The sequence below is a fragment of the Pinus tabuliformis genome, chromosome 7, assembly GCF_031772625.1.
Source record: "Pinus tabuliformis cultivar Carrire ecotype Pingquan chromosome 7, CPIR1, whole genome shotgun sequence".
NCBI classification, from domain to species: Eukaryota; Viridiplantae; Streptophyta; class Pinopsida; order Pinales; family Pinaceae; genus Pinus; species Pinus tabuliformis.
In genome coordinates, this window is record NC_142293.1 from 1,805,148,426 (window position 1) to 1,805,172,229 (window position 23,804).

The 23,804-nt window shown below is 37.3% G+C and overlaps 1 pseudogene; it reads right to left on the reverse strand.

Annotated features, from left to right (window-relative positions):
- Positions 1-23,804, reverse strand: part of LOC149255573 ((R)-linalool synthase 2, chloroplastic-like) — a 149,499-nt pseudogene that overhangs the window by 90,164 nt on the left and 35,531 nt on the right.

Below are 23,804 nucleotides of genomic sequence, written 5' to 3' on the forward strand. Positions count from 1 at the left end.
ACCCCTAAAATTCTCTAGGGCCACTTTTGGAATATCTCAAACTAGGACCCCAGTAATCAAGAAACAATCTTTACAACAAAAACTTGATATATGAACACCAACAAATATGTTCTCTAACTAGATCACACAATCCTCTACAACTTTTTCTCCACTCTGAGCACTTACCTGCAAGCAACAAATTTTGGGACATGCACAACAAAATCTTATTTACATCTGATATACAATATGCAACTACATCCACAATGCACTTCACTCAATACCCAATCAATGGGTCGCTCTCTCAATCCATCCAACCTCGCTGCAAGAAGGTGTTCTCTTATTTATAATATTTCTCCTTTAAATTTCAACTTTAATCACCTTCTAGAATAGGAATTAAATTTCTCAGACTATTATACGAGTTACCATGAAGAAATACCAAAGTATAAACTTCTAAAATTCATTAGGATGTGCATAAAACCTAGAAATTTGAGTCTAGGCAGGGTAACGCTAATCCTCCATTCTTGAAAAGCATTACTAGGAGATGTAACATAGGTATAATCAAGGAAACACGAGTGACTAATGTAGGTTGTCTTCAGGAAACCTAAGTTACCCTAATTTCAGCCCTTTTCTTACATCTAATCAACTCCAAACTTTCATAACTTGTTCACACAAGTCTTTTATCACCTCCTGAGCTTGTAGGTGTAGAAATTTCTGTTTTCCTACCCCGGTTTTCAGTTTCTCCTTATTTCTCCCATATAGTTAAATTCCCTTTCCCATAACCATACATTTAACAAGCTGAAAAAAAAAAAAATTGTTGAAAACACAAATTCTGGAAATTTTACAGAATGTTGGAAATTGCAGAAATAAAAATCAGCAGTAATAAACAGCCATTAAAACACATTTAAACACTGAGATTTTTGGTCAATGTGACCCTAGAAAAACCCCCTACAACTCTTGGGGAAAACCAGTTTGAGAGCTCTTCTTTATTTCTGAAAATTGCCTTTTACAGTGAGAAATGTTCAACAAAAAATCAGCAAGCAAATTTACAACTTATCTCTTTTCCCATGCTTCACAGCAAACTGGAAATTACAGCAAACAGGACAGCAATAAATGCTGTATGGTCTCCTCGATTTTCGTGCCCACTTTCAGCATTAAATGCTGCTGTATGGCCCTCGTTTTGCGTGCAGAAAAACCAGCAAACTGCTCCTCGATTTTTGTGCAAACCTCTCCTCGAAAATCGTGCCAAAATCTGCCTTTCACTGTGTGCTGAATCAGCTGTACAAATCTGCTCAACTGCTGCCTTGGAATGTGTGCCAAGCTGCTGTCTCCTTCTCCTCCCTGCTCAGAAATCTCTCTTTCTCTCTTGCTCTCCTTCTCCCAATCTGCTCATGAAAGAATTGAATCGAATGTGATATTTTCCTCCTTTTCCTCCCTTAATATAACTCCAAATGACTTTTGGGTGATCTCTAAATCCAATGGCTGAAATAGATTTAGGTCAATGGCTGAGATTAAATGCTCATTTAAATCTCACTTTTTATGTTTTAATTCACCCCACTTTAATAAGGACCCACTTAGTCATTTATTTCCAAAGTCACTTTTCCTTTCTAATTTTTCATTGACTTTATAAAAGTGACTTTAAAATTAGACTTAGTAAATTTATCACTTAAAGTCACTTTTAAATTAGATTTAACTTTATAAAATTATAAAGTCACTTTAGGAGAAAAATTAAATTCTGTTGGACACTTTTCCCTAGGCCAAAGATCAAAGCCTAAGGGAACCACCTGTCCTCCGGTACCAAATTTCAACACTCCCTCTTACCGAGGAAGGTGTTCCTCACCACACCCATCTTCTCTCTGAAGTAGACATGCTTGCCCCGTGGTAAGGCTTTGGTAAGGATATCTGCAACCTGCTCATCAGTGGAAATATACTCAAGCTTCACAACTCCCTTCTGAACATAGTCTCTGATGGAATGATATCTGATCCCGATATGCTTTGACCTGTCATGAAATACTAGATTCTCTGTGAGTTTAATGCAACTCTGATTATCACAGTAAATCACTGAAGGTCTCAACGGCTGACCAAATAAGCCAAACAACATCTTGCGAAGCCAGATAGCCTCACAACTAGCTAGACTGGCTACCATATACTCTGCTTCCGCTGAACTCAGTGCTACTGACTGCTGCTTCCGGCTAAACCATGACACTACTGCTGAACCCAACCCAAAACAACACCCTGAAGTGCTCTTCCTATCAGAAGCACAACCTGCCCAATCAGAATCAGTGTATCCTGCCAATCTCACTCCATCTCCCTGTCTGTAGTCCAGACCATAATCCACTGTCCCCTGCAAGTACCACAAAATGTGTTTTGCAGCCACCCAGTGAACCTTCCTAGGCTCACACATAAACTGACTCATCGTGTTGACTGCAAAACAGATATCTGGTCTAGTGTTGACCAAATACATCAAGGAACCAATCAGCTGCCTGTACAATGTGGGATCCACCAACTCGGAATTCGAAGCATGAAGCTTCTTCCAATTGGTGATCATTGGTGTCGACATGGGTCTACAATCCTCCATGTGGAATTTGCTAAGGATGTCCACAATATACTTCCCCTCCCTCAGGAAGAAATGCCCCTCCTCCTGCCACACCTCCAAACCCAAAAAGTAATGCATCAAGCCGATGTCCTTCATCTCAAACTCCGTCGCAAGATCTCTCTTGCAGTGCTCTATGAGTCTCTCTGCACCTGTAATGATCAAGTCATCCACATACAGCACCAGAATGAGAGGCTCCTCACCAATCACAATAAAGTAAAGGTTTGGATCTGCCTCACTCTTTGTGAAACCCATCCCCTGTAAATATGTATCTATCCTGGAGTACCAAGCTCTGGGAGCTTGCTTCAGGCCATAAAGGGCCTTCTTCAGTCTGCACACATGGGACTCCTTCCCATGCACCTCAAAGCCCTGTGGCTGCTCAATGTACACCTCCTCCTGTATGAAGCCATTGAGAAATGCGGTCTTCACATCCATCTGGTGGATCTTCCAACCCATCTCTGCTGCTATCGATATAATGGAGCGGATCGAAGTATATCGAGCCACGAGAGTGAAGGTCTCCTCATAATCAACTCCCTCTACCTGGGAGAACCCTCTAGCCACAAACCTTGCTTTGAATTTCTCAATGCTGCCATCTGCAACATGCTTTACCTTGTAAAGCCATCTGGAAGTAACCACGGATTTTCCCTCAGGCCTCGGCACCACCTCCCAAACATCATTCTTCATGATAGAAGAATACTCCTCCTGCATGGCCTCTCTCAAGACCTACTGGCTAGCTGCCTCCTCATAGCTAGAAGGCTCAGAGTCAAGGATGTTGGTAACCATCGCCATATAGCTACAAAACCTCTCAGGTGGTCTACTCTCTCTGACCTGCCTCTTCGGCTCAGCAACAGATGAGGCATCTCTCAAGGTGTCCTGAAGCCACTTGGGCTTCCTCTTCCCTGAGCACACTTCTCCCACCGGAGAATGAAACTCCTCCTCATCATCATCATCAGGAGCCTGAATTCCTGACTGTCTGTCTGTTGTCCTCCTGCCTGCACCTGAACCTGTAGAAGCTGAGGTACCGTGTGAACTGTCCATCAGTGGACTCCCTAGTGAACTGCTCTGTGAACTGCTCTGCATGCTGCCCGGAGCACCACCCCTCTAGCTCGGTAAGCCACTACTCACTGACGGACCTGACATCCTCATAGATGTACCTCGAGATCCTCCTGATCCCTGCCCACTGAATCCCTACGACTGACTCAACTGCTGCTGAGGGTCTGCCTGATCCAGATACTCTAGCTCCCGTGACCTCCTAAAGGCCCTGTCCTCCTCGAACTTCACATCCCGTCTGACAACAAATCTCCTCTGTGCAGGAATGTAAATCCGAAAGGCCTTTGAGGTCTCACTGTAGCCCACAAAGATACCCTCCTCTGCGGTGGGCTCTAGTTTGGTCCTCTTCTCCTTGGGTATATAGGAGTATGTAATGCATCCAAAGATATGAAGATGACCAATATCAGGCTTCTTCCTAGAGAAAGCCTCATCCGGAGTCATGTGCCCCAAGGCACGATGTGGACTCCTGTTCTGCAAGTAAATAGCTGTGTTGGAGGCCTCTGCCCACAAGAACAATGGCAACCCCTGATCATGTAACATGGCTTTGGCAGCCCCTATGATGGATCTGTTCTTCCTCTCCGCAACCCCATTCTGCTGGAGGTTGTAAGGAACAATGAACTCCCTCCTAATGCCTGCCTCTGCACAATAATCAACAAACTCTCCAAGGGTGTACTCTCCTCCATTGTCCGACCTCAGGGACTTGATCTTCTGACCTGTCTGTGTCTCCACAAGAGCTCTGAACTCCTGAAACCGCTTGAAGACCTCACTCTTGGTCTTCAAGAAATAAATCCAGGTCCTCCTGGAGTGATCATCAATGAATAAAACATAGTACTCATATCCACTCAAGGAAACATGAGACATCCGACCGCTCACATTAGAATGAATCAAATCAATTATCCCAGTCGCTCTGCTGTCACTGCTGGGAAAAGGGGATTTGGCAAACTTGCCCATCGTACAACCTCTGCAAGTATCAAAGTGATCAGTACTGAAATCTGGCACACCTGTAGTGATCTCCCGCAATGTCCTCAAGGCTCCATGATACATATGTCCCATCCTGCGGTGCCAAATCTCACACAGCTCAGAACTGCTAGCTCTGCTGTCGGTACTACTGCTCAATTCCAAAAGGGGCTGGAATGCAAACTTGTACACCTTTGCATGGCGTACACCTATCACTCTAGCTGAATCAGCTGGAGTGCCCCTGGGATACATCAATACCTGTCCTACCCTGAACAGTACCTCATATCCTCTGTCCTCCAAAGCTGAGACGGATATGAGGTTCTTCCTCATCCCTGGCACATAAAGAACCTCTGACACCTTCAAGGGAGGTTTGGACTCCCTCTGAAATGTCACTGTCCCCACCCCGACTGCTCTAACAACTCTGTCATCACCGAGTACTACCTCAATATCAGTGCCACTCTCTGAAAGCTCTGAGAAGTACTCACGGACTCCTGTCATATGACGTGAAGCCCTGCTGTCCACATACCAGATACCTGAAGATGCTCCGCTAATCGAGGGAAAAGCATGCTCCCTCTGAACCTGTGTGGCAGGTGATCCTGCACTAGAGGACTCACATGTAGTGAACGTAAACTCTCGGTTAAAACGACCAGCAAAGTCCTCAATCTCAGCTGAAGCTGCCACGTCCTGGTTCTTCCCCTTCTTCTTCTTCTTCTCCGGACACACAACTGCATAGTGTCCCATCTTTTGACAATTCCAACACTTCACCTTGGAATAGTCCTTCTGTGTGTTCCCCTGTTTACCTTTACCATTGTCTTTGCCCCCACCACTACTTGTGGAAGCCTGCTTCTTCCCTTTGCCTTTCTTGCCTCCTGCCACCAGTGCTACATCCTCATCCTGCTCAACTGGCATGGCTGCCCCAAGCTAACCTTTCCTGATCTCTGTCTGAATGCAATCATCCCAAAACCTCTCCCATGTGGGAAGGGTCTCACGTGCACAAACCCTATCAGCAAAGTTCAACCATGAACGGGGGAGGCCATTCACTGCAATCCGCACCAACTCAGTGGGTGGAATGGCCTCTCCCATCGCTGCCAACTCATCTCTCACATTAGTAATCTTTTTGAGATATCCAGCTGCACTATCATTACCCATCTTAATGTTCTTCAGCTTCTCCTTCAGGACCATCTTCCGGTTCTCATTGGTACTCTGGTAGAGATTGGACAATGCTGTCCACATCTCATGGGCATTGCTCTTTCCTCTCACATGAGGAATGCAATGGTCTTTGATTCCATCTAGAATCAGCCTCTTACCCTTGTCGTTCTTTTTATTATAAGCTGTCAATTGAGTAGCATCAGTAGGCACAACAACAGGGTTCTATGTGGTATGCACCATGATATCCCAGACTTCTGCCTCCTCACAGATACTCTGCATTCTCTCCTTCCAAACGTTGTAATTTGTATGCCCATCCAGCCTATCCTCCACCCTCAATCCCAATGACATCCTGCTGTCCTAAAACTGAAAAATAGCACTGCTGTAGTAAAGATAAAACTGCTGTTTATGAAAAAAATCAGCTTGCTAGAATTTTCTGAGTGAAAAATCAGTAGCTGTAATTTTTTCTTTTGCTGTCCCAAACTGCCCTTCAGCACTCAAGCTCTGATACCATGTAGAAATTTCTGTTTTCCCACCCCGGTTTTCAGTTTCTCCTTATTTCTCCCATATAGTTAAATGCCCTTTCCCATAACCATACATTTAACAAGCTGAAAAAAATAAATTTGCTGAAAACACAAATTCTGGAAATTTTACAGAATGCTGGAAATTGCAGAAATAAAAATCAGCAGTAATAAACAGCCATTAAAACACATTTAAACACTGAGATTTTTGGTCAATGTGACCCTGGAAAAACCCCCTACAACTCTTGGAGAAAACCAGTTTGAGAGCTCTTCTTTATTTCTGAAAATTGCCTTTTACAGTGAGAAATTTTCAGCAAAAAATCAGCAAGCAAATTTACAACTTATCTCTTTTCCCATGCTTCACAGCAAACTGGAAATTACAGCAAACAGGACAGCAATAAATGCTGTATGGTCTCCTCGATTTTCGTGCCCACTTTCATCATTAAATGCTGTTGTATGGCCCTCGTTTTGCGTGCAAAAAAACCAACAAAATGCTCCTCGATTTTGGTGCAAACCTCTCCTCAAAAATCGTGCCAAAATCTACCTTTCACTGTGTGCTGAATCAGCTGTACAAATCTGCTCAACTGCTGCTTTGGAATGTGTGCCAAGCTACTGTCTCCTTCTCCTCCCTGCTCAGAAATCTCTCTTGCTCTCTTGCTCTCCTTCTCCCAATCTGCTCATGAAAGAATTGAATCGAATGTGATCTTTTCCTCCTTTTCCTCCCTTAATATAACTCCAAATGACTTTTGGGTGACCCAAGTGACTTTTGGGTGATCTCTAAATCCAATGGCTGAAATAGATTTAGATCAATGGCTGAGATTAAATGCTCATTTAAATCTCACTTTTTATTTTTTAATTCACCCCACTTTAATAAGGACCCACTTAGTCATTTATTTCCAAAGTCACTTTTCCTTTCTAATTTTTCATTGACTTTATAAAAGTCACTTTAAAATTAGACTTAGTAACTTTATCACTTAAAGTCACTTTTAAATTAGATTTAACTTTATAAAATTATAAAGTCACTTTAGGAGAAAAATTAAATTCTGTTGGACACTTTTCCCTAGGCCAAAGATCAAAGCCTAAGGGAACCACCTGTCCTTCGGTACCAAATTTCAATAGTAGGACCATTTAGCACACATGTCAAGTCTCTTATTATGATAACAAAACCTCCAAACATGTTCAATCTCCCTAGGCAGGTATCACGTCATCATCATAAACCTTCACCTATCAATTTGCAGCTCAACTTCAAGATATGGATATGCAATTTTGAGACACTCTTCCAAACATAGCATTAGAGGAAATTTCAGCCTAAAAGTGGCCTCCTAAGGAAAATGATAAAATAATAGTTAAAATAATAATAAAAAAGTTATGAATTTTGGAGGGAAAAGAAGAAAACTACTTTTTTATTTATTGTATTTTTGGTTTATATCCTTATAGGTTTACTTAAAATTCAAGTGTAGACACTCGTTGGATGTCAAATTTAATTTTTCATCCAATGAGTACCTATTATGCATACTTTTGAGAAGACCCACATTGATAAAAATTGAAGATACATTAAAAAAGTGTGTTTGGATGTCGAATTTAATTCTGCATCTAACGAGTGTCTACACTTCAAATTGAGTAAACCTATAAGAAGATAAGCCAAAAATACAATTAAAAAAAATAGTTTTTCTTCTTTTCCCTCCAAAATATTTATATGTACCTCTTTTCATTAAAAAAAGTAGTTTTTCTTCTTTTCCCTCCAAAATATTTACATGTACCTCTTTTCAAATTTAACTGATTTTGATTGGTTTACATATTATGACATGGAAATTACATGAAAATTTCATGGGAACTTTTAGGCTAAAATTTCCTCTAATGGAGACCACGCAATAAACCTATAGATAACATATACATGATGATTACAAAGTTGGAACATTGTTAAGCACCGGTTGACATCAATGGAAAACACTACATTGCCAACAAGCTCCCCCTTTGACATTGGTGTCAACTTGACCCTCGTCTTCCTTCTTGAATCTAATCATCAAAGCTGAGTTGAATCTCTTTCCCCCTTTGACGTCAATGGCAAGGGGTAAAAAATATTAAGGTCAATCATCATGCCTTGACTAAACTAAACATGCTCCTCCTGTACATGTAATAGGCTGCAAAAATGTGATAAATAATGGTATATGTGACTAAAAGATGAAACAATGTCAATAATCCTGCACTGAGCACATAGTGATAACAATGGCAGGCCAAAAGGAGACTTAGGAACCAAAATGCAACACAAAAATTTCTTTTGTTCTTGGGCTACGGAATGATTTTGTAGCGCTAAAAAAAAAACATGTAGGCACCATGAAATGATTTCATAACACTCTTTAAAACTTTGTTTTATGAATTTCAAGAAGGTGAAATAACTTAGCTCTCTGTAAAATTGGTTCTCCACGGCCTTGACTCATCTCCCAACTCTGGGAATGATCCTAATCGCCTTTCCTCGTCAAGGATGAAACTCTCACTCAAAGGTAATGTTATGAATTCCAATCAAAAGGATGTGACAATGTTCGAAACAATGGTGCTCTATTTCAATGCTCAGCTCACTGTAACTACCTTACATTCCCACTCTGGAACATTGTCACATTCCTCTGCAAGTTGTGTGACCATTTCGATAGGAATACAAAAAATGTATGAACAATCACAATGATTAAGGCTTCAACATTCATATTATTAATGTAATTTGATGGAATAAGTACTAACTTCCAAAGATAAACAACGCATAAGAACAAAATTATGATTAAACACAGTTTATAAGAAGACAACGAATTGCTTAAAACACTAGATTTTGATTCAATTTCAAACCATATCAATTTACAATACCATTTTCTATTCAACTATGCCATTCACACAACAAACAACACTTCCTTTATCACACAGAAGGAAAGTACAATGAAATGCAACAAGACTATAATTTCACAGAGAACCACGAGCCTTTCCTTATCCTCCCTCTCTCTTTATTTAAGGCACTTGCTCTCTTTAAAAATAAAGCCAAAATGGGACAACCAATAGTCACAAGATATGAATCGTTCCATCTTCTATAGAAACAAGGAAACTAAAATAATATTTACAACAGAAAATATCTCCACTTATTAAAAAGTCAAAACAACTCCTGAATTAAATATTTACAACTTCTAAACAAATATCTTTTCCGCTAGCATTGCCATGTGACCATCCCATCACATTGGAAAGATTTGTCCAATCTTCATTAAGTTTGTGCTCCATCAATGCACCTACATCAGGCTTCCTAGGAAAGAAAGGTTTATGAGCTCCTGCCCAAAAGGTCTTCGACATAATAACCTTCTTTTTGTAGAGCTGAAACATTCATCCAAGTAGAATATTCAACCGGGGGACGTTTCCACTTCACTAATTATTGCAGATACTCTTCCCCCTGGTGTGTTTTGCAACTTTGGTGTTGAAAATTATTTCAGCTTCTAGAACCTTTTTTATAGGAATTTGCTTCATCCATCTTTGTTCACTAAATTCTCCAGAACTTTCATTTGTTTTAGATGCACTTTCATCTCCATCTTGATAGGGATACAAATCAACCACATTGAAAATAAGTGAGATACATATGCCCATAGGTAAATGAAATCAAGAATTTGTAGAAAATTTCCTGAGTATCTTGCAAGGTCTTATATTCTATAGGTAGCCCAACCATCACGAGGTAGATGAAAGGTCACTCCTCTGTCTATAAATATGCCTGCATGACACATTGTAAAGGACTTTTGGCTCTCTGTAAAATTGATTCCCCACAACCTAGACACGTCTCCCAACTCCGGGAATGATCCTAATTGCGTTTCCTCGTCAAGGATGAAACTCTCGCTCAAAGGTAATGGTATGAATTCCAATCAAAAGGATGTAACGGTGTTCAAAACAAATGTGCTATGTTTCAATGCTCATATCACTGTAACTACCTCACGTTCCCACTATGGAACATTGTGGCACATTTCTCTGCAAGTTGTGTGACCATTTCGATAGGAATACACAAAATGTATGAACAATCACAATGATTAAGGCTTCAAAGCTCATATTATTAATGCAATTTGATGGAATAAGTACTGACTGCCAAAGATAAACAATGGATAAGAACAAAATTATGATTAACCACAGTTTATAAGAAGACAACGAATTTCTTCAAACACTAGATTTCGATTCAATTTTAAACCATATCAATTACACTTCCATTGACTATTCAACTATTCCATTCACACAACAAACAACACTTCCTTATTCACACAAAAGGAAAGCACAATGAAATGCAACAAGACTATAATTTCACAGAGAACCACGAGCCTTTCCTTATCCTCCCTCTCTCTTTATTTTAGGAACTTTTTCTCTTTAAAAAGAAAGCCAACATGGGACAACCAATAGTCACAAGATATGAATTGTTCCATATTCTACACAAACAAGGAAACAAAAATAATATTTACAACAGAAAATATATCCACTTATTAAAAAGTCAAAACTACTCCTGAATTAAATATTTACAATTTCTAAACAAATATCTTTTGCCCCCAGCATTGCCATGTGACCATCCCATCACATTGGAATGATTTGTCCAGTCTTCATTAAGTTTGTGCTCCATCAATGCACCTACATCAGGCTTCCTAGGGAAGAAAATTTTATGAGCTCCTGCCCATAAGGTCTTTGACATAATAACCTTCTTTCTGTAGAGATGAAACATTCATCCAAGTAGAATATTCAACCAGGGGATGTTTTCACTTCACTAATTATTGAAAATACTCTTCCCCCTAGTGTGTTTTGCAACTTTGATGTCGAAAATTCTTTTAGCTTCTAGAACCTTTTTCATAGGAATTTTCTGCATCCATATTTGTTCACTAAATTCTACACAATTCTCATTTGTTTTAGATGCAATTTCATCACTAGCTTGAAAGGATACAAATCAACCACATTGTAAATAAGTGAGATACCTATGCCCATAGGTAACTCAAATTCATAAGAATTTGTAGAAAATTTCCTGAGTATCTTGCAAGGTCATATTTTCTATAGGTATCTCAACAATCACGAGGTAGATGAAAGGTCACTCCTCTTTCTATAAATATGCCCACATGACACATTATAAATGAATTTTGGCTGTCTGTGAAATTGATTCTCCACAACCTTCACTCGTCTCCCAACTCCAGGAATGATCCTAATCGCCTTTCCTCATCAAGGATGAAACTCTCGCTCAAAGGTAATGGTATGAATTCCAATCAAAAGGATGTGACAATGTTCAAAACAATGGTGCTCTATTTCAATACTCAGCTCACTCTAACTACCTCACGTTCCCACTCTAGAACACTGTGGCACATTCCTCTGCAAGTTGTGTGACGATTTCGATAGGAATACACAAAATGTATGAACAATCACAATGATTAAGGCTTCAATGCTCATATTATTAATGTAATTTGATGGAATAAGTATTGACTGCCAAAGATAAACAATGGATAAGAACAAAATTATGATTAACCACAGTTTATAAGAAGACAACAAATTTCTTCAAACACTAGATTTCGATACAATTTTAAACCATATCAATTTACACTCCCATTGGCTATTCAACTATTCCATTCACACAACAAACAATACTTCCTTATTCACACAAAAGGAAAGCACAATGAAATGCAACAAGACTATAATTTCACAGAGAACCACGAGCCTTTCCTTATCCTCCCTCTCTCTTTATTTTAGGCACTTGTTCTCCTTAAAAAGAAAGCCAACATGGGACAACCAATAGTCACAAGATATGAATCGTTCCATATTCTACACAAATAAGGAAACAAAAATAATATTTACAACAAAAAATATCTCCACTTATTAAAAAGTCAAAACTACTCCTGAATTAAATATTTACAATTTCTAAACAAATATCTTTTTCCCCCAGCATTGCCATGTGACCTTCCCATCACATTGGAATGATTTGTCCAATCTTCATTAAGTTTGTGCTCCATCAATGCACCTACATCAGGCTTCCTACGAAAGAAAAGTTTATGAGCTCCTGCCCATAAGGTCTTCGACATAATAACCTTCTTTCTATCGAGCTAAAACATTCATCGAAGTAGAATATTCAACCGGGGGACCTTTTCACTTCACTAATTATTGCGGATGCTCTCCCCCCACTTTGTTTTGCAACTTTGGTGTCGAAAATTCTTTCATCTTCTAGAACCTTTTTAATAGGAATTTGCTTCATCCATCTTTGTTGACTAAATTCTCCAAAACTTTCATTTATTATAGATGCGCTTTCATCACCAGCTTGATAGGGATACAAATCAACCACATTGAAAATAAGTGAGATACCTATGCCCATAGCTAACTCAAATTCAAAAGAATTTGTAGAAAATTTCCTGAGTATCCTGCAAGGTCTTATTTTCTATAGGTAGCTCAATAGTCATGACGTAGATGAAAGGTTACTTCTCTTTCTATAAATATGCCTGCATGACACATTGTAAAGGACTTTTGGCTCTCTGTAAAATTGATTCTCCACGGCCTTGACTTGTCTCCCAACTTCGGGAATGATCCTAATCACCTTTCCTCATCAAGGATGAAACTCTCACTCAAAGGTAATGGTATGAATTACAATCAAAAGGATGTGACAATGTTCAAAACAATGGTGTTCTGTTTCAATGCTTAACTCACTTTAACTACCTTACATTCCCACTTTAGAACATTGTGGAACCTTTCTCTACAATTTGTGTGACCATTTCGATAGGAATACACAAAATATATGAACAATCACAATGATTAAGACTTCAACGCTCATATTATTAATGTAATATGATGGAATATGTACTGACTTCCAAAGATAAACAACGCATAAGAACAAAATTACAATTAACCATAGTTTATAAGAAGATAATGAATTGCTTCAAACACTAGATTTCGATTCAATTTTAAACCATATCAATTTACATTCCCATTGGCTATTCAACTATGCCATTCACACAGAAAACAACACTTCCTTATTCACACAGAACGAAAGTACAATGAAATGCAACAAGACTATAATTTCACAAAGAACCATGAGCCCTTCCTTATCCTCCCTCTCTCTTTATTTTAGGCACTTGTTCTCTTTAAAAAGAAAGCCAACATCGGACAAATAATAGTCACAAGATATGAATCGTTCCATATTCTATACAAACAAGGAAACTAAAATAATATTTACAACAAAAAATATCTCCACTTATTAAAAAGTAAAAACTACTCCCGAATTAAATATTTACAATTTCTAAACAAATATCTTTTTCCCCCAGCATTGCCATGTGACCATCCCATCACATTAGCATGCTTTGTCCAGTCTTCATTAAGTTTGTGCTCCATTAATGCAACTACATCATGCTTCCTAGGAAAGAAAATTTTATGAGCTCCTGCCCATAAGGTCATCGATAGAATAACATTCTTTCTGTATAGCTGAAACATTCATCCAAGTAGAATTTTCAACCGGGGGACCTTTCCATTTCACTAATTATTGCAGATACGCTTCCCCCTGGTGTGTTTTGCAACTTTGATTTCGAAATTCTTTTAGCTTCTAGAACCTTTTTCATAGGAATTTGCTTCATCCATCTTTGTTCACTAAATTCTCCACAACTCTTATTTGTTTTAGATGCACTTTCATGACTATCTTGATAGGATACAAATCAACCACATTGAAAATAAGTGAGATATCTATGCCCATAGGTAACTCAAATTCATAAGAATTTGTAGAAAATTTCCTGAGTATCCTGCAAGGTCCTATTTTCTATAGGTAGCTCAACAGTCACGAGGTAGATGAAAGGTCACTCCCCTTTCTATAAATATGCCCGCATGACACATTGTAAAGGAATTTTGGTTCTTTGTAAAATTGATTCTCCACGGCCTTGACTCGTCTCCCAACTCTGAGAATGATCCTAATCGCCTTTCCTCATCAAGGATGAAACTCTCGCTCAAAGGTAATGGTATGAATTCCAATCAAAAGGATGTGACAATGTTTGAAACAATGGTGCTCTGTTTCAATGCTTAGCTCACTGTAACTATCTCGCATTCCCACTTTGGAACATTGTGGCACATTCCTCTACAAGTTGTGTGACCATTTCGATAGGAATACACAAAATGTATGAACAATCACAATGATTAAGGCTTCAACGCTCATATTATTAATGTAATTTGATGGAATAAGTACTAACTTCCAAAGATAAAAAATGCATAAGAAAAAAATTATGATTAACCACAGCTTATAAGAAGACAATGAATTGCTTCAAACACTAGATTTTGATTCAATTTTAAACCATATCAATTTATAGTCCTATTGGCTATTCAATTATGCCATTCACACAGAAAACAACACTTCCTTATTCACACAGAAGGAAATTACAATGAAATGCAACAAGACCATAATTTAATAGAGAACCACGAGCCTTTCGTTACCCTCCATATCTCTTTATTTTAGGCAGTTGTTCTCTTTAAAAAGAAAGCCAACATGGGACAACCAATAGTCACAAGGTATGAATTGTTCCATATTCTATACAAACAAGGAAACTAAAATAATATTTACAACAGAAAATATCTCCACTTATTAAAAAGTCAAAACTCCTCCCGAATTAAAAATTTACAATTTATAAACAAATATCTTTTCCCCCCAACATTTCCATGTGACCATCCCATCACATTGGCAAGCTTTGTCCAGTCTTCATTAAGTTTGTGCTCCATCAATGCACCTACATCAGGCTTCCTAGGAAAGAAAAGTTGATGAGCTCCTGCACATAAGGTCTTCGATAGAATAACCTTCTTTCTATAGAGATGAAACATTCATGAAAGTAGAATATTCAACTGGATGACCTTTCCACTTCACTAATTATTGCAGAGACTCTTCCCCCTGGTGTGTTTTTCAACTTCGATGTTGCCAATTCTTTCAGCTTCTAGAACCTTTTTCATAGGAATTTGCTTCATCCATCTTTGTTCACTAAATTCTCCACAACTCTCATTTGGTTTAGACGCAATTTCATCACCAACTTGATAGGGATACAAATAAACCACATTGAAAATAAATGAGATACCTATGCCCATAGGTAACTCAAATTCATAAGAATTTGTAGAAAATTTCCTGAGTATCCTTCAAGGTCCTATTTTCTATAACTAGCTCAACATTCACGAGGTAGATGAAAGGTCACTCCTCTTTCTATAAATATGCCCGCATGACACATTGTAAAGGACTTTTGGCTTTGGACTTACTTTTGTGCGTATTCTTCGAGAACTAAGGGATCTTTTGGTGAATGAAAAAAGTAATTTCCTATTTCCACTTGTGGATTTGATGGATGTCTTATGTGATGGTGCTATGGATATTATCAACTTAATGTTTTAAAGTTCCTTGAACTTTGGCTTATTCTTGTGTTGATAAACTGTTTTATTGACGTTATCATTTTATCATTGTGTGATTGTAGACTCACTTATGCTTTTATATGGTTATTAATTACGAAATTATTCATGGTTGATACACTTACCTTTACATGTATGTGTGGATCTAATTAGAAGCTTTGCTAACACTACTTTTCTTGAGGTTCATGTTTTAAAGTTATGTTGTTTCTATTCATGGTATATGTTATATTATATTTTTGTAGGTTACTTTCATTTTTTAAAGTTTTGTTTGTTTTCTTATGTTTATGCTTGTATTCTCCGAAGAAAAATCTTAATTAAAGATATGGTAGTGAGGCCCACATACCAGATGGGACTCCTAGACCAAACGATGTAGAGTCCAATTGGACCCTACACCAGGGAGATCCCCTCACTGTTGGGAGTACATTCTATCCAATCAACATACTTATAGAATGATATTTTAAAGTTTAAAGATTAATGAGGATGTGAATATGGCTAATTATTTTCTTATAGTTAATGAGGTGCCTAACATGATTAGAGGGATTAATGAGAAACTATAAGATAACATAGTTTTGCATAAAGTATTGAGTTCTCTTCCTATGAGATTCAATTCCAAGATCTCTCCTATAGAAGAGATGAAAGTTCTCAACACTCTCACCATGGAACAACTTCAAGGAACTCTCAAAAAATGAAATGAGAATTGGAAAGAGAAATTAAAACCAAACGAGGCAACCTTCAAAGCTTCAAAGAAATCTAAAGAATATCAAGATTGCTCTAATTGTGATTCATATCAATAAATGGCTCAATTTAGGAGGAAGTTAAAGAGAGGATCAAGTAAATATAAAGGTAAGATTCGTTTTAAATGCTTGTATTCAGGCAAATCTGGTTATTTTGCTTCAAAAATTACTTATACTAAAGTTGAGAAACAAGAAAAAGAAGGGAAAGAATCAAAGAAAGCATATTTTCTATGTTAAAGAAGACAATAACTCATTTGAAGCTAGCAACGAAAAATCATCCAATGAATAGAATAATGAATGCTTTCTTATCGCTTTGGACTCCATTTTGAAATTTAAAGACAATTCAAACTTTGAAGAAAAAGTTGAAGGAGTGGTTGATCTTGAACCAAAGAATACCAGTGCTTAGTATTAACTAAATAAGACCACAAGGAAGAATAGACAATTGAAGGAACAATAATTGAGAATAAATGAAGATATTTATGACTCTAATGATGAAACATTTAATATTTAGAAAGTGAAATTAGAAGAGGTAATTAGACTAAGAAATTTTGGTACAACAACTAAAAGACAAACAAAAGATCCATGACAATTTAGAAGATAAGAATAAGTTTCTAAAGCTAGAATTATCCAAGAAGCAAGGAAAGAGAGATTCAAGGGAATATGAAGAAGATATTATCTACTTGAAAATTCAACTTGATGAAGTAAGGAAAAAAGAGGAAGTTATTATAAGTGAGGTGACAAAATGGAAAAAGAATTTTCATAAGCTAGAGCTAGAAGTTGTCTCCCTAAGAATATATATCGATAAATCAAAAGATAATATGGCTCTAAAGATAAAGTTTGTCAAAGGATCAAAAAGTCAAAATAGCATTCTCAGTGTCAAACATCCCTATAATCAAAACATCCCTAGGATACACAAACCCTCAATAGTCCTTAAACATTGAGTCAAGCACCAAGTCCTCTACAAAAAAATCCCCTCAAAGCTATGAAATGCACTCACAAGAAAAAATAGTGAAGACAAAGGAAGTAATGAGAAAAGAAACAATTTTGAAAATTCTAATATTGTCAAATCCATGAATATTCCTCAATGCAAACTTGTGCACCAAAAAAATAGATAATTGAAATTCAACAAATCTAGTCCTATGAAACACCCACACAATTTCAAGTACACGACATTATTTTATAGAAATTATTACTCTTATCTTAACTTCAGGAAAAATCCTATTGAGTGTAAAGCTAATAGGTTTGTCAAAAATGAATATGTTAGATCTAGACATTTCTCAAATTCTAGAGCTAGGGACTCTTCTGCTGGAAAGATAAATTCATCCCCCCACCCCCCCTCATGAATGATATTGAATGAAAATTTCAATTGTAACAAATTTGGACACAAGTCTAGTGAATGCAAAAGTAGATTATTTAACCGTCGTAGGAAACGGGTTCTTGAGCAATATGCACATCAAGGGAGCATAAAGAAATGGAAACAAAAACTAGAGATGTTTGAAGAGTGTGGATTTTCACCATATGCCCATGATTAAGAATGGAAATGGTATATTGATATTAGGTTTTCAAAGCATGTGATTGGAGACAAAAGTAAATTCCTACTTCTAAAAGAAGTTAGGAAAGGAAGTGTTAATTTGGAAATATTGTACCAGCTCAGATAAGAGAAAGAGTAATATTAAGTTTAGATAAGAAGACCAAAGCCAAGAAAGTCTTTTATGTACATGGCCTAAAGCAAAATATCTTAAGATTGATCCAAATGTGTGATCATGGCTATGATGTAACATTTTGGTCTAAATATTGTGAAATAGGGAAAGCTGAGATTAGTAAATTAGTAGGGAAAACAATCAAGTCTCCTAGTAATGTGTATTTCTTTGATGATTATAGAGTAAAGTGTTGCTTGAGATAGTTAGATGAAACTTGATAATGGCACAAAAAATGGACCATGTGAACCTTGAAAATCTTGTGAAAATTCACGAAGACAAAGGTAGTAATATGCATGGCAAAACTATAAAATGTAGATAACTCCATAAGTAAATCATGCCAATTTTGAAATCATGTAGGGATACGTTTTAAAATAAAAGAGATTCATAATACATCCCCTTAGAGCTAGAATTCACACTAATATTTAAAACACTATAAGAACACAAAGTCTAAGAGGAGAGAGGTATTTGAAGTTGTTCGTTGATGATTATACCAAATCAACCTCGATTATGTCGTTTAAAAGAAAAATCAGAAGCTCTTAGCAAGTTCAAGGTGTTCAAGACTCAAGTGTAAAATGAAAAGGACTTGAAAATCAAATGTCTAAGATAAAATAGAGGTTGAGAATTCACCTTTAGTGTATTTGAGGAATTTTGTAGAGATAATGGGATCATAAGACACTACTCAGTGGCCAAAACTCCATAGAATAATGGAGTAGTGGAACAGAAGAACAAAGTAGTTCAAGAAATGATAAGAGCAATGATGGATGAAGCAAAAGTGGCAAAGAATTTCTGGTGAGAAGTAGGTCAAGTTGTTGTGTATTTATCAAGCATAACTCTACTCATACCTAACAGTGACAAAATCCATTATAAGTTATGGAAATGCAAACTAGCATAAGGAAGACACCTCAAAGTCTTCAGAAGTAAATGCAACATAAAGAGGAATGATGAAAAATTGAGAAAAATTAAACTCTCGAGTAGATGAAGGTATTTTACTTGGGTATTCAGTTAAAAGAAAAGTCTACCAGTGTTATAAGAAGAGAATCAAGAAGATCATTGAATGCATTAATGTCAGGGTAGATAAAGCCTTGCCACGTTTGCCAAAACCTTAGGAAAATGAAAAATCAGATGATAGAGAGTGTGTCTTTAAAGAATATGTAGAACCAGATGAAGAAGAAGAAGTATAAAGGACTTATTTGAGGCAAACAAATCCATCCAGGTTTGTACAAAAGCAAGATCCTAAGAGTAAAATAATTGCAGCTAAAGAACTAGGATTTTAGACAAGAAATTTTTTTATAGGAAGTCTTAGACACGAAAAATGTTTCTCCACTATCTCAAATGAAACCCAAAAATTTCAATCAAGAAAGTGATAAAATTTGGGTAAAGGCAATGGATGAAGAGTTTGATCAAATAGAGAAAAATAATATTTGGGAACTAGTCCCTAGAACAAAAAACAAAAACATCTTTTGCACCATGTGGGTGTTTAAAAACAAATTGATTGAAGAGGGACAAGTGGTAAGAAATAAAGTCAGACTGGTGTGCAAGGGATATTCCAAGGTAAAAGGAATTGAGTTTGAAGAAACCTTTGATCTTGTAGCTAGATTAGAAGTTATTAGGATGTTTCTAGAATTTGAAAGTCATAGGAACTTGAAAGTCATAGGAATTTGAAATTCAATAGCATGATTCATATTATAACTAAATTTGCAACAACAAAAATATCTAAAAATTCACGATACAGTCCATAAGATACCATAGATGCATCCTGACCCTAGATCTATTGAGCACCGAGGGGAATCAAAAAATTCCATATGTGAACCCTTCAAGAGTCAGTTCTTAACAGATTGGGGGTTAATATGGATCTATGATGCATAATGGTGATGGTTGTCTTCTATACCACGTCTTGATTTCCTTCTTTTTATTTGTCCACAATATAATCCTCTTGGCCTACTCACCTAAGGAGCTACAAAGACATATTGATGCCTTATCCAACATTTGGAACCTTTGACAATTCACAATTAACCTTAGTTCTACAAAGGCAGATTGATGCCTAATCCAACATCTGTGACCTTTGACAGTTCACAATTAACCTTCATATAACAAAGGTTATAAACTTCAGTGTGTCTCAACAAGCTCTCACCAACTACCACTTCTACTTCCAAGGGGATGAGATTGTGATTATAAAGACCTACAAATACATGGGGGTTCATTCATTAGGGCCTTGATTCACTTTGAGGCATGCTTTCTAGCCTAGTCTTAACAAGACACATGGTTCACTTGCCTAATTCAAGAGAGTGATTTGAACTTCACTTCCTAGAGATATATTGGCTGAGATACACCTCTTAGAGACAATCATCAAACACGTGTCCTCTATGGCTCCAAGATGCAGGGAGCTAGCCTGCTTTGGGTTAAGTGGGCTAAAAAAAAGAGAATACCCACCCTTCCATTACAATGCATCATCCATATCCCTAGCCCAGCATCCAACTAGAGTTCAATGACCATCCTTTCAGCCTCAAGGCCTTCATTGGACTTGTATCCATTATTCACATAGTCCAAACCTTGTGAGAATTAATGCCAGGAAGGGATCAAGAACTATTATCACTCAAATCCACCTCATCAAGATGTCAAATTAAGGATACACAGAGGAAATGTTCCCTATCACCTCTCACTTTATGTTCTTTTTTAAATAAATAAATAAAAGCAAAGGGGGAATCCCCATTTACAATTCATATTTATAATGACACTTGCATACTATGTATATTCAATAAAGCTCATGAAGGAATAGTCTACGACCATGATACGTAGTGCATTAGTCAAGCCAAGGAGCCATTCCTAAAAAAAAATGGGCTAGACAGGAACAAAATCCTTCTCATATAGATCTTCCTGATATTGGCTGACAATTTACACCATCATGTACCATGTAGCTATCAACATTACCAGATCTGAATGCAATAGTAGTATGAACATTTGTGATGTTTCAACAACATTTCATAGATTCACAGCATGTGTGTGCACGCATTCTTATGTATGAGTCTCTTATGTGAGTTATCTCTATTGTATTTATTTTGTCTCAGAACCCACATTTTTTCTTAATTGGGATCTACATTCTAACTAGAAATGCATGATGTCTTTTGGCAGTCAAGGGTAATTGCCAGATGAGGCATTAATGGTAACAAATTTTTCTGATATAGGGGGAGGTGTGTGAGTCTTACCCCATCACTTAGAGTCTTGAATATAGGAATACCTATTATCATCACATATCTCAAACCCTAGGTCTTTATCTCTTCATCTTAAAAATATTTTCTTGGAGAGCATTTTAGCTTCTTTGAAGCATTGAGCCATTGTTGTGTCTCTCCTTGGATGGGATTTGTGGAATCACATCATACCTAATCATTCATATATCTATCTTAAGTGATTTCCTTCCACCCAAACTCCTTCCATCGATGAAAGGTCATAAAGAACAGGGGGTATTGGCTGTGATGACAGTGCATCATTGTCCCAATGTTATAATTTGGTCTAGCCTTTTGTACTATAGGGTTTCCCTTCTTAGGGAATGCTAAATTTTGTGGTAACAAGATCCATGTACCATGCCTCAAAATCCATGACACTACATTGGGATTTATGTTGTTGCATTGAGATCCATATACCTATACTTGGCCATATATATATCAACATTGGGATCTGTACCATTTTTCTTAGGTTTCATGTACTTCAATGAGATACACGTCAACACACTAGAATTTTTAACAACATTAGGCAATGACAAGGATGCCACATCATTATAATGGATCACTCAAAGATGGCCCCTTTCCTAATTGGACACCTTATTCTCACACATGCATGATTATTCCCTCTTCTGAACACACATGGAAGTTCTCTTAGGCACATGAGGACTCATAGGAAATGGTTACACAAGGTCATAGGTTGTTACAACAATTACAGATGACATGGTAATTGACCCCCTTTTTTTATCTAGGTGCGCTACTTGAAGACCCACACATTGACATTATTACCCCTTGTTTTGTCCACTTCCTAGCTTTTAAGAGTTGGTTGTAGGACACCCTAGTCCTTGGGCCCTTATCAACCTTTTATTCCCTTATTTGATGGAATTGGAACATTTTACGAGAGATGGCACTTCTTTTTGCTCCTTTAGTGCACATGTGTGGCACCTTTTGAGGAAATTTTACCATTTTAAGCATTTTGAGGATGTTTTGTGCCCACTTGTTGTATTTTTCTCATAGTTTAGAAATGAGCTAATGGTTTTTGCTCATGGTTTTCAAATATCACATTGTATACACATCTTGTATTGGCAAGGCCTCTTATCTATATCATGATGCCTCACTCATTTTCATTTGTTGAAGCCTAATGATAAAACTTACCTAAAAGAGTTCTTGCAGATTATATTTTTTTAAGTGATTGTTTAAATATTTTTCAAGGTTAAGACTATGATAAATTTTTAGTTTTACTGGAGGAAAAAAATATACAAGGCCAAAGCAGGGCATCTTGCTCCATTTGGAAGGGTAAATCAAGGTATAGTCTTCCTATCTTCACCCTTTGACCATTAAAGTGTTGTTCCATTGTGTTGGGCTAGGACGTCTTAGGGCTCTTCCCTCTTGCCCTGGCCAACTATTGAGATCACCTTGTTAGTACTAAGAGAGGATTCCTATAGAACTAATTCCCCCCGTCCATTCTTGAGAAAACCTGGTAGCCCTAGCCAACGCTTGAGAGGCAAACATTCTTGGTACCCTTGGGCACATTTTATGGGAGAGGACACTTCTTTTGGCCCCTTTAGCACACATGTGTGGCCCCTTTTAAGGAAATTTGACCATTTTGAGGATTTTGAGGATGTTTTGTGTCCACTTGTCATATTTCGCTCATAGTTTATAAATGAGCTAATGGCGTTTTCTCATGGTTCACAACTAGCACATTGTATACACATATTGTACTGAGAAGGAATCTTATCTATATAAGGAGAATGCCTCACTCATTTTCATTTGTTGAAGAAAAATGAAAAAACTTAACCTAAAAGAGTTTTTGTGCATTATATTTTTTTAAGTGATTATTTAGATGTTTTTCAAGCGTTAGACTATGATAATGTTTTAGGTTTATTGGAGGAAAAAGGCACTACAAGGACAAAGGAGGGCATCTTGCTCCACATGGAAGGGTAAATCAAGGTACAGTCTTCCTATCATTACCCTTTAACCATTGAAAGTTTTTTCCATTGTGTTGGGCTAGGACATCTGCAGCCTCTTCCCTCTTGCCTTGGACAACCTTTGATATTACCTTGTTAGTACTCAGAGAGGATTCCTAGAGAACTAATCCCCCCATCCATTCTTGAGAAAACCTAGTAGCCCTAGTCTTCCATTGCATTGGGTTAGGACATCTTAGGGCTCTTCCCTCCTTCCTTGTCCAACCTTTGAGATCACCTTGTTAGTACTTAGAGGATTCCTATAGAACTAATCCCCCCATCCATTCTTGAGAAAATCTATTAGCCCTAGTCAACACTTGAGAGGAAAACATTCTTGGTACCCTCAATAATGTCTCACATTAAAACCTAAACCCCACCTAAATCTTCTATCATGGCCCCATATCCCTCTCAAGGCACTGGTCTAACATTTTCTTTAACCAAAAAACTTCACTTTTTCCCCTTTTTCCCATTTACATTTTCTTCAACCAAAAAACTTCACTTTTTTCCCTTCTTCCCTTTTACATTTGCTTCAACCAAAACCCCAAAAAAATGCACTTCTTTCCCTTT